The sequence below is a fragment of the Podarcis erhardii genome, assembly GCF_964252035.2.
Source record: "Podarcis erhardii genome assembly, chromosome: 12".
Taxonomy (NCBI): domain Eukaryota; kingdom Metazoa; phylum Chordata; class Lepidosauria; order Squamata; family Lacertidae; genus Podarcis; species Podarcis erhardii.
In genome coordinates, this window is record NC_138513.1 from 29,749,178 (window position 1) to 29,761,531 (window position 12,354).

A 12,354-nucleotide genomic window follows, 5' to 3' on the forward strand; every position below is an offset into this window, starting at 1 on the left:
AGCACCTGGGAGATTCTTCCCAAGCCCTTTGCTGTTCTCCTGGTGGATAATTGAGAAGTGTGTGTGCTGTACAGCCTGCTCTATGCCCCCAAAGCTGCCCTTTGGATGCGATGGAGAAAGTGCGACGATCGGGCCCTATATGCACTACAGTGGTACCTCGGGTTAAGTACTTAATTCGTTCTGGAGGTCCGTTCTTAACCTGAAACTGTTCTTAACCTGAAGCACCACTGCTGCTGCGCCGCCGGAGCACGATTTCTGTTCTCATCCTGAAGCAAAGTTCTTAACCCGAGCTACTATTTCTGGTTAGTGGAGTCTGTAACCTGAAGTGTATGTAACTTGAAGTGTATGTAAGCTGAGGTACGTACCACTGTATATATTTAAAGTGGTTTTATATCACTTTAAACAATGATGGTTTCCCCTAGAGAAATGTAGTTCCTTTAGGGCAGGCATAGGCAAACTCTGGCCCTCCAGATGTTTGAGACTACAATTCCCATCATCCGTAGCTAACACGACCAGTGGTCAGGGATGATGGGAATTGTAGTCCCAAACATCTGGAGGGCCAGAGTTTGCCTATGCCTGCTTAAGGGCGTTGGCGCACAGCTACAGTTCTCAGATTGATTTAACCCTCAACCTGCCTTTGCAGGGAACTCTGGGAGTTGTAGCTCAGCACCGTAACCAACCACAGTTCCCAAGAGTTTTGGGCGGAAACCATGACTGTTTAAAGTTGTATAATAATGCTTTCAAGATATAGTGCGGAAGAGGCCTCTGTGTTGAAATAAGAGTCTCCATTTGTAAGTCTAATTAGCTGCTGTGTGCAGAACGGGCACAATGACATCCACCTTGTCCTTTGCCAAGGGCAGCAAAATGTCTTGGGCCATCCCTGTCGTGCTCCTTTAGATGCAGGAACAGGCACGGCGATGAGACATGGCTATGACCCGCTGGGTTGAGTGGACATTACTGATGCTTTTGACAGCAGGTTAGGAGCTATGGCACATAGATTCTTTTGGAAAGTGGCTTTGTAATTAGAAACTGTATTTCAGAAGTATCGTGTATCTGCTTATCTCTGCACGGGCTGAAAAAGATGAAAGCAGAGTGCCTTCTCTTTCTACTCACCAGGGAGCAAAGAGGTGGAGAGGGCGATGATTCTTTTAGAGCTGCCTCTCTGCTTTCTTTCCCCATTTGATTGAGGGTCAGACCAGGCATGAATTTAAGCACCCGATTCAGAGAATGGCCTTGTCTCTTCGTTTACAAAAATGTAAACCTTTACCTTTACCTTTTTACTACAGCATAGAGGGACCATATCCTATGCCATTAGGGAAAATTTTTTTTTTTTGAGGCAAATAGTAGTTTCCAAGGTGTGGAGTTTTTGTTTGTTTGTTTGTTTACAGGGAAATGGCATGGAGGAAAGGGTTAACCCTCATGCTTCACAATCCTGGACCTGACTGGGACACCTTGTGGTCACGTTCCGTACACAAACAGGCAAGGTCCGTCCAGGCATGTTTTTGAATTATGTGCTTGAAGTGTTTTGTTTGAACGAAAAAGCCATGTTAGCAGTATGCTTCATGTGATATAGGAATAGTGCTGCTATCATGAGGGGGTACAATATATACTTCTCTGGGTTCCTTGAAGAAAGGGGGGGAGAGATACAATAAACACAACATATGTTTGTGTCATTCACATATATAGCATGCAGTGATGGTGGAATCTTGTTGTTGTTTAGTCGTGTCCAACTCTTCGTGATCCCATGGACCAGAGCATGCCAGGCACTCCTGTCTTCCACTGCCTCCCGCAGTTTGGTCAAACTCATGCTGGTAGCTTCGAGAACACTGTCCAACCATCTCATACTCTCTCGTCCCCTTCTCCCTTTGCCCTCCATCTTTCCCAACATCAGGGTCTTTTCCAGGGAGTCTTCTCTTTTCATGAGGTGGCCAAAATATTGGAGCCTCAGCTTCACGATCTGTCCTTCCAGTGAGCACTCAGGGCTGATTTCCTTCAGAATGGAGAGGTTTGATCTTCTTGCAGTCCATGGGACTCTCAAGAGTCTCCTCCAGCACTATAATTCAAAAGCATCAATTCTTTGGTGATCAGCCTTCTTTATGGTCCAGCTCTCACTTCCATACATCACTACTGGGAAAACCATAGCTTTAACTATACGGACCTTTGTTGGCTAGGTGATGTCTCTGCTTTTTAAGATGCTGTCTAGGTTTGTCATTGCTTTCCTCCCAAGAAGCAGGCGTCGTGACTGCTGTCACCATCTGCAGTGATCATGGAATCCAAGAAAGTAAAATCTCTCACTGCCTCCATTTCTTCCCCTTCTATTTGCCAGGAGGTGATGGGACCAGTGGCCATGATCTTCATTTTTTTGATGTTGAGCTTCAGACCATATTTTCCGCTCTCCTCTTTCACCCTCATTAAAAGGTTCTTTAATTCCTCCTCACTTTCTTTATATATATATATATATATATATATATATATAATATTTATTCAGATTTTGAAAGTTACAAAAAAGAACAATAAAAAAGAAAAATAACAAAGACATAAAAAATACACACAAACAATTAAAAAAGAACAAATCAGACCTTTACATAGCTTTCTTTCCTTTGCTTATTTCCTTGACCTCCTCACACCTCCCTTTTTTGTATTCTAGTTCAATTTAGGTGTTTCAGCAAATCCTTTCCAGCTTTGTTTTTATCCTAATAAATTATCTTAATATATTGTAATTCTCGTCTTTCACCAATTAATAAATCAATTTTAACCTAATCCTTTATATCATTTCTGCTAAAACCACATTACTTCATTCCAACAACCTTCTAACATTCCTTAATTTTGCAATGTTTCTGTAGATAAGCTTTAAATTTTTTCCAATCTTCTTCTACCAACTCTTCACCTTGGTCTCGGATTCTGCCAGTCATTTCTGCCAGTTCCATATAGTCCATCACTTTCATCTGCCATTCTTCCCGGGTGGGTAAATCTTGTGTCTTCCAATACTTCGCGATGAGTATTCTTGCTGCTGTTGCATACATAAAAAAAGTTCTGTCCTTCTTTGGCACCAATTGGCCGACCATGCCCAGGAGAAAGGCCTTAATTCCTCCTCACTTTCTGCCATCAAGGTTATGTCATCTGCATATCTGAGGTTGTTGATATTTCTTCCGGCAATATTAATTCCGGTTTGGGATTCATCCAGTCCAGCCTTTCGCATGATGAATTCTGCATATAAGTTAAATAAGCAGGAATCTTACTAGGAAGCAAATGACAGTGCAAACTCTCCTCCTTCCCACCTATCTGCATCCTCAATCTGTTGCTGTACTTGCTATTTTATTCTTCAATTCCCAGCTCTAATACTAGGGGCAGAAATGCACCCTATATTTAAAGCACATTAAATGCACATTAAAAGCTCATGATTCCTTGTGGGGACTGTAGTTTCCCTCTCGCAGAGCTATAATTCCTAGCATCCTTCGAAAATTATTGTTCCCAGAATTCTCTGGGGGAAGGCACATGCTTTAAATGTGTTTTAATGTATTATATGGATCTTTTTCAGCAACTGAAAAAAAGGGAAGGTAGAGCGTCAGTTGAAGGGGAGGGGTGGTGTGGAGAGAGAAGATAACCTTATTGAGAAGTTCTATTGAATTTAATTGGGCTTACTCCCAGCTAAATGCGGTTAGTATTTCAACCTTAATGTAACTGGGATTTTGCACAAATGTTTCCATCCAACCCACCCGCAAAATATAAAATGGAACAAAACCCCTAGATGAAGACCTCCCCAAAAACAGCTCAATGAGAACTGAGTATGCTCAGTGGGTACAAAATACCAGCTGACTTTTGAGGAGGACAATAAAACCAGGAGGATGTGGGTTGGAATGGAATTGCTGGAACCCCATGTTGCAACATTTTGTTGCAGAGCCATACTTTTACTGTATATAATTTGCAATGCTGTGGGTTTTATAGTCTGATATGAGAGGTATTGTGATTTTATAATTTTTTTCAAAAATGAAAAGAATTAAGTTTGTTAGCAATTAAACAAGACGGTATATTTTATAATTTCTGGAAGTTTCAAATAGTGATATTATTTTACTGTAAAGAGAGAAAGTGTTTGACTATATGTGTTAAGTTGTGGGTTGACATAGCCGACGACACAGCGATTTCTCCAACTAGCTCTTTATTTCGTAAGCTGGAATAGAACTGACTGCAAACAGCTCAGCTGGCCTGCTTTTATAGGCAGCCGGCTGTCAACATTGTAACAACAACAGCCCAGAGTTCCCGCCTAAAATAACTGACGCGGACCTGAGGGAAAACTATCTACAGACCTGAGTGAAAACTATATACAGTATCCCCCTGCTGGCCCAGGGTGAAACTTCACTACATAACAATATGTGCTAATCATCATGACTTGCTTAGCTACAACACAACCATGGGAGTCACAAACATCCTAGTTTAAGCTCCAGTTTCTTCAGCTAATATTATTGACATGGACTACAGTAAAAATAGGGCCATTTCTGATTCTTTCATTTCCCCACATCCAGTGGCGGAGCTGCATGCTCTGGCACTGGGGGGTGGAGAGCAGGCAGGGGTGGGGCTGGTGCACATCCCGGGTGTGTGACACGCATCCTGGGGGCGTGGCATGCAGGGGCGTGGTGCCCAGCACTGGCGGCGGGGGGGGGGCAGCTGCAATGGCACCCCACCGGGATCACGCTGCCGGGGGTGGTGCGCTCCCCCCGCACTCCTCTTCCTCCGCCAGTGCCCACATCATCATAACTAAATTACTCCATGAGAAGACGGTGAACATTATAGTTTTATCATAATATGCTGATTTGATAAGTTAAATGTAATGAAACCATCTCATTTCTAAGAAATATTCTGGGTAATGCTTTTTCATTCAGTGACATATAATATAGCCTCTTGCTTTTAATATGGTTTCATGCTCTTGGGAGATGTGAGATCATATTCAAAACTAATACAATATTTGCAGGCTCCCCTCTTGTCTAGGAAGTGAGTCAATGCCATCTGATATCCTTTGTGGTATTTTATCTCCTTTGTAAGATATAATGGGCTTCCCTTAAATATGCAAAAGATTTATGAGGAGGGGGCGATTATCACAAAATTGGGGTTAAAGATGAAAGTGCAGGCCATACTTTAGCCATTCTAAAGTGCTAGTGTGAAATCCAGGCAGTGCAGTGCCCTAATATTTGGAGACTCTGGTGTACACCTGTACAGGTTGGTACCGTGTGCATTTATGACTGAATCAACGGAGTCCATGAAGGAAAGCAGGACCACAATTAGCTCAGTGTGGAGCTGGATAGAGTCTCACTAAATACATAGCTCCCCAAGAAGAGCCAGTTAGGTTGCTGCTCCATCAATAACTTCAAGCCAGCTGAGGATGCTTTCAGCTCCATCCTCTCTGAAGAAACTATTGGAAACTTAAAATGGCCATATGTTATTCCTCAGGTGCTGGCTACTGAAGATCTGGGGAGACTTCCTTTTAAGAGCGTGGGTGGCGCTGTGGGTTAAACCACAGAGCCTGGGACTTGCCGATCAGAAGGTCGGCGGTTCGAATCCCTGCGACGGGGTGAGGTCCCATTGCTCGGTCCCTGCTCCTGCCAACCTAGCAGTTCGAAAGCATGTCAAAGTGCAAGTAGATAAATAGGTACCGCTCCGGCAGGAAGGTAAACGGCGTTTCCATGCGCTGCTCTGGTTTTCCAGAAGTGGCTTAGTCATGCTGGCCACATGACCCGGAAGTTGTACACCGGCTCCCTCAGCCAATAAAGCGAGATGAGCGCCACAACCCCAGAGTTGGCCATGACTGGACCTAATAGTCAGGGGTCCCTTTACCTTTACCTTTAGCAGCTCAATGCCCTCCTGCAGTACTGGGGCTTCTAAGAAGTCCTCTTCAGAGGAGGATGGCAGGACTCCCTCCTCAGGTATCTAGGGTTCCTCTTCTGTGGGTGTTTCTTGCAGCACTATATGGGGCGCCCTCTGAGATTGGTTCCTCCACCCAGTCTTCCCCATTCTTATGGTTCTCAGACATTTCCTCTGGTAGTAGTAGATATAGCTCCTGAGATTTGACAGGAATTATGGGCTTCAGAAGGTCCTCCATGGCCTGAGATGGAAACATACTTTAGTGATCTTTCAAAGACTTGGTCTTCTCAGGTCTTGGTGTTTGGTGAACAAACACCGGCTCCCTCGGCCTGAAGCAAGATGAGTGCCGCACCCCAAAGTTGCCTTTGTCTGGACTTAACAGTCCAGGGGCCTTTTACCTTTTACCTTTATTTATACAAGTGATGTGAGTTCTCTCAGGATTTTCTCAGCACCTCCTCTTATCTTTTTCCAATTTTCCCTCGACACTTCTCACAGCGGTGGTTGTAAATGCTGCTGCCTCAGTGCTTTACGTCTCTTGTCTGTCTCTTCCTGTTCTGTTTTTTATTTCTGCTGGACTCCCTGGGATCGTGTGAAACCAAGAAATAGCTTGTAAAATCTGTGAGTCATTCATGCCATCTTAACTTGGGGTTTGGAGCAAAATAAACTCCTGTAAATGTTGTTGATTTACGATGACTGCAAAATGCTCTCGCATCTTCTGTATTTAGAATTACTGCACAAGATTGCCATGATGTGAGAACTTGCCTTTTACCAGACTTGGTCCTCCTAGTTTAGTATTGTTTATTCCAGGGGTGGGGAACATCATCATCATCATCATCATCATCATCATCATCATCATAATAATTTATTTATACCCCGTCCATCTGGCTGGGTTTCCTCAGCCACTCTGGGTAGCTCCCAACAGAATAATAAAAACACAATAAAACATCAAACATTAAAAGCTTCCCTAAACAGATGTATTCTAAAAGTCAGATAGTTGTTTATTTCCTTGACATCTGATGGGAGGGTGTTCCACAGGGTGGGTGCCACTACTGATAAGGCCCTCTCCCATCAGCCCCAGTCAGCATAGTCAATGGTCAGGGATGGTGGGAATTGTAGTTCAATAAATATCTGAAGGGTTATGGGCTCCCCATTCCTGTTCTCATCTGCTACCTAATTATTTGAAACTGAGCCCTTTTCAAAGACTGGAAGTGGAGAATAAAAGAGAAGTATTACAAGCTGACATGTAGAGGGTTCTTTCTGGCAATGGAAAAATTCTGTGGTGGCCCCCTTCCCTTGATGCCCTTAGCACGGGCATATTTTGCTCAATGTTTAATCCAGCCCTGCTCTTCAGAAATCCACAGGGCGTGAGAGACTACTCTTCCTGCTCAGCCCTTTTGTATTGGTTCAGCTCCTCCTTCACTGAACTCTTATTAATCATTTCCTTGGAAATGTTGGACACCCATCCTTCCATCCATTCGGAGCAGAGAAGAGATACAAAGAGCTTTTAGCTTTGTCAGTGTGGCAGTGCCTGATGTAGGTGCTTCCCAGCCCCTTGTTAGAGTAGATGATTGGTGGAGTGGTGAGAATGTCAGCATCATTTTCTGGTCCTGTCTCTTTTTCTGGTGGCAGCCATTTTGTCTTCTGCCAAACAGCACAGCAGCCATCTTGTGACTGACGTCAAGGGCACTTTCTCAAAATGCCAACTGTGATTACTGGCCCCAAAAGGTTGGCACCCCCCATACGTCCAAGATATAGATTCTGGGAAGTGATGCTTTATTGGTACTACTACTAATATAATCATTTTTATTTTTTGTAACCAGTTATCAAATTTTGATAGAGGCATAGGTGGCCAGAGGCATAGGTGGTGCTCCTACTTGGAGACCCTAACAGACAGCAATTTCTGATCATTTCCGTTATTAATTCTTTCTACAGAACTGAGTTGGCTTTCTCTGGATTTATGCTGGGGTTATATCTGTTTGCTGACAGTTCTAATAGTGTTTGAGGACCTAGGAGGGCAAATGTTGCAACAAAGGCAGCTCAATAAAAATAGTGAATCATAAACGCGGCAATTATATGAATAAGTCACAAATGTCCTCCCAGCCTCCCCCATCCCTTCTTTTCAAAGATGCCTTAACCATTTGGTGGTGACATAGTAATGGAAATAGCTCAAATGCATTAATTTTATTAAGGCATCTGAAAATGGGACTCATAATGGCTGGGAAATCAGCCCAGCACGCAGCTTCTTTTACCTCTCTTTGAAACAATAATTGCCCCTGTTGATAGTGGTGGACTGTAATAAAGTGTAATTTGTTTCGTCTGAGTTCTCCGAAACCTCTTGCATATTAGGTCTTTGGAAAGAGCAGTTTACAAACCTCGTAATTGATGCAAAAGTTACGGAATCCATTTCCCCCTCTTGGGAGCAATCTGAGCGGTACTTCGGCCTCCCCTCCCCCCTTTTTGAGGGTTGAAAGAGGTCAGGTTGCAACTGTTTGTGTTTTTCCAATAATTAGACTAGAACTGTTAAGCTAGTGGGTGCTCGCCATGGCCCTGTGACAATCAAGGAATAACACATGCCTGTAAATGGATTTCCAGTCCATTAATAATAGCCCAGTGCTGGGAATTTATGTATAAATAGCAAATGTTCTTTGATATGCTTGCCAAATACAGCGAAATTTGCTTCAGTGTTATTATCAAGAAACAGTGATCGGTGGAGGGGCTAAAATAGAGTAGCTGATTAAAAAGCCCTAAGAACACAATCTGACATACCAATGAAACTAACCTAGGCCACATCCACCTCATAAAAAACACATTTAAAGCCGATAGCTTCCCCCAAAGACTCATGGTTTGTTCTGGGAATTGTAGCTCAGCCTTATACCGGAATGACGGGGTGCATCTATCAGATCTGGGGAATGACATTTGGTTAGATAGTGTCATCAATAGCATCTGGGATTGGTTGCAGCCGTGAGGGTATTGGCGGCGAGCCGTTCGGCTCGGGTGGCGGTTAGGCATTGGAATAATGTATTGTGGTGTGTCGAAGTGCTAGGTGTGGCCATCGCCTATGCCTTCAATTTTTGGGTATTCCGTTAAAGGAATCTGGCGGTCGTGTATTCTGTCCGATGCCTGCTTGGCGGGAGGCCATGGCACGACCCTCGGTGACATCAGGGGTGAGCCTATAGTTGGATTAGCATCAACAGGCTCCACCTACTGATGAATAAACCCACTTGTTTTAGAGATCCAATGAATGCCTAAGCCAATACCTTTTCACTGCTGTAATCAATAAAGTTGTGGCCTTTCCTTGCCCATTAACCTTATATCACGTGTCCTTGTGTATTCATTTCACATTGCGGGGGTCGGGTCCTCGAACCACAAACAAAGAGAGATAAACATGAGCACAAAAGCTTTCTGGTTGTTGGGATTCAACCTTGCCAGGACATTGAATCTGAAGTCTCCTCAGATGAAAAACCCCCCACCCATGATTATTATGACCTCCTAGTGGTGCAGCAATAAAATTGCTAGTGCCTTTGAAGAGCTAAGCAGGGTCTGGTGTGGTTTCAAATTGGATGGGTGACTGCATGTTGAGATAGCTGTATTGTAGGGGGTTGGACTAGATAACTCTGGGGGGGGGGTCTCTTCCAGCTCTGATTCTATGTTTAAATACACAAAACAATACAAGGGGTGTAATACTTTGTTCCTCTTACAACAGCCATGTGAGGTAGGTTAGGCTGAGAGCTGGTAACTGGCCCAAGAGAGGAAGTGAGCAAATACAAAGACGAGTTTGTTTTTGAAAATCCGTCTAAAATGTGAAACTGCACATGTTCAGAGTATGTTCCTTTTTGTCTAGTAAGCCTGGCAAAATGGTTTTGTTTGTATGTGTCTTGCTGTCAGTTGTGTAGCTCTACAGACTCTGACTATTTTTTGTAGCTCAGAAAAGCTTATGGCATAACAAATACGTTAGTCTTTAAGACACCACATTGCTTATTTTGTGGTGCCTTGTTTCACGTGTTTTGAGAATTGCACCAGAGCCCCAAATCACCTTAATCCAGCCTTCTAAAGGGCCCTGGTGAGGAAGTAACTGTGGAATAGTGAATAAGTAAATTATGTACGTCTAGCAGTAGATGTACAGAGAGCCATTTATTTTCTTTTTCCACATAACAAACTTTTGGGCCTCATCACAGCCCCGTGTGAGCGTGGGCAGGCAACAATAGTTCACAAAAATGATGCATTTGCAAGCAGAATAAATTATTTCATTCCCACCTCAGGATATTGGAATGAGGACACACGCACACATGCTTTTCAACCCTTTCAAGGCTTTCTACCAACAGAATATTTCAGTGTCTGTAAGATGTTTAAATAGCTGAAGGCAAGTCACTCAATGGTATCCAAAGCCTCGGGCAATAACATGAGGTGAAAGCATAGTATAAAAACGCAGGACAGTGCTCCCTTTTTGTGCCTATCAAGAACTGCCGCAGCATTCAAGTCCGATTTAAATTCTTAACAAAAGAAAGTTCAGTGTAGACATTCATCTCAGATAGCAGGGGGGAAAAGGAAAATAAAATAAAATAGGTATAAAGAATCCCAGGAGAATAACTGTCACAGTCAATAACGCCAAGAAGACAAAAACGTGTTGTGGCAAATTTATGCACTCCCTGGTTTCCTGTGGAAGGTGCTTTTATTATTTTTTATTTTAAGGAGATTAGATTTAGATTTACTGTGTTGTAAAAGCCAAAGGCCATAGCAACAGGAGTATACAGGGGCAATGACAGAGAAACAAGGCTAAGCTAGCAAAACAAATTTGTGAGTATTAAATAGATATACGTTGCGTGTTCAGACCCAGAGACCTCTCCCCTAAATAAAAACACATTTGACTCAAATTTTAGTTGGGTTTTTGGCAGAATTTAGGACACAACTTTATTGATTACAGAAAGTGAGTGGTTGCATAGGCTCTGGTTCGACTAGCTCCCTGCAACCTTGCAGGTAGCGCTGGCCCAGAGCTCTATCATAGGTCAGCCAAGGGTGAACACCTGAGGTAGGTAGAAAGCCCGGGTACAGGCTATGTCCACTCCCCAGATGCTCCCCTGGACTCAGGCATGGGCACAACCCCCTCTCGGGGTTGACCAAACCAAGTTGAGTCCTTGGATTCCTTTAACGGAATACCCTTCACATAGGGATAGCAAGACTGTTCACCTGAACCAGTGCCTATCCGCCACACAAGCACCCGCACTCACCGCCAACCACTCACACATGTAACTAATCCCTTAACCATGCTGACACTGAGGTCAGCCACAAATCATTCCCAATCACAGACAGATGAACCTCATTAAGCCTGTAAAGGGATGCATCATGGAAGGTAATGCCCGGGTATTGGATCACCGTCCCGCCCAAAGCCATAACCTTCTTGGCCACTATGCTCTGGATGCGCCTCCTGGCCCTCTCGGTGGCAGCTGGGCATCAGCTACCTCGCCACACATATTGCTGCAACAGCTGCAACCAAAAGGTTTTGAGTCCAGGAAGAGCTGCCTTCAACTCTTCCAAGTCCTCCTGCATCATGGCACCTGGACTCCTAGGCTGACCCCTAGGACTAGCTAGAATGGGGATCCTGGAAGGCTGAAATTGAGAGAGCAAAGCACCCGAAGGGTCATAAACCTTGCTCCCCTTGCTCACATCTGAAGGACCGTGAGCCTCAAAAACAGTGGATGGACGTGGAGGGGCCAGACTGCCCCCCAAACTGCTGAGCCAGGATCTCAAGTTCAGTGTTAAACCTAGCAATTGCAGCAGGGTCTGAACTGATATTAGCCACAATTGCACCCAAACGATCCAGCATGTGCTGGGGAAGCGTGGAGGCCGTCGCTGAACGCAGGGATTGCGATGGACCCCTAATCACCCTCTGAGAAGGGAGAGCAGGGCTGGGATTCCTTTTAACAGGCATCTCTTTCTGATCCCTTCCTCACTGGGTGGGGGAATATTGAATCAAGGCTCTTGCTATAAGTTGGGAACCCCCGACACTTAAAATGGCGCTCCCCACCAAAACAAGATGGCGCTCCACCAAAATAAGTGGGGCTGAACCTCTCCCAAAGCAAAAGGGAACCCAAAATGGTGACCGGGCAGAGAGAGAGGGAGGAGGGGAGATTCCCGCCCTTAATAACAAACTCCAAATAGCCTTTTTTTACATAAACTGAAAACAACAAATATATTTTTGGAGAGGGAACTCTCATAACTGGAAGCTGTTAAAGGCAGCCGCCCAAGGTGGCAAGTATTGCAAAATCCCTTAAGCTGTGCTATGGCTATAAAGCCTCAAAGCCTCAGCTGCCAGTCAAATTCCAAGAACGAAGCCACTGCAATTGTGCCCCGTGGGCGGAAATTAAAAGGAGCAGCAGCAAGCTCCCAACCCAGGAGTGCTCAAGGGGCTGAAAGCCCCGTGGAGCAAAAGCCCCCCAAAAGAAGAGAAGGGGAAGGGGAAGGGATCAATTTAAAATAAAGGGAGGAATGGAAATAATTAAATTA

The 12,354-nt window shown here is 44.3% G+C and overlaps 1 long non-coding RNA gene across 1 annotated transcript in view; it reads right to left on the reverse strand.

The window, feature by feature from the left end:
* LOC309325837 overlaps window positions 1–12,354 on the reverse strand; it is a 122,026-nt gene that overhangs the window by 95,809 nt on the left and 13,863 nt on the right. The gene's annotated exons all lie outside the window — the stretch shown is intronic.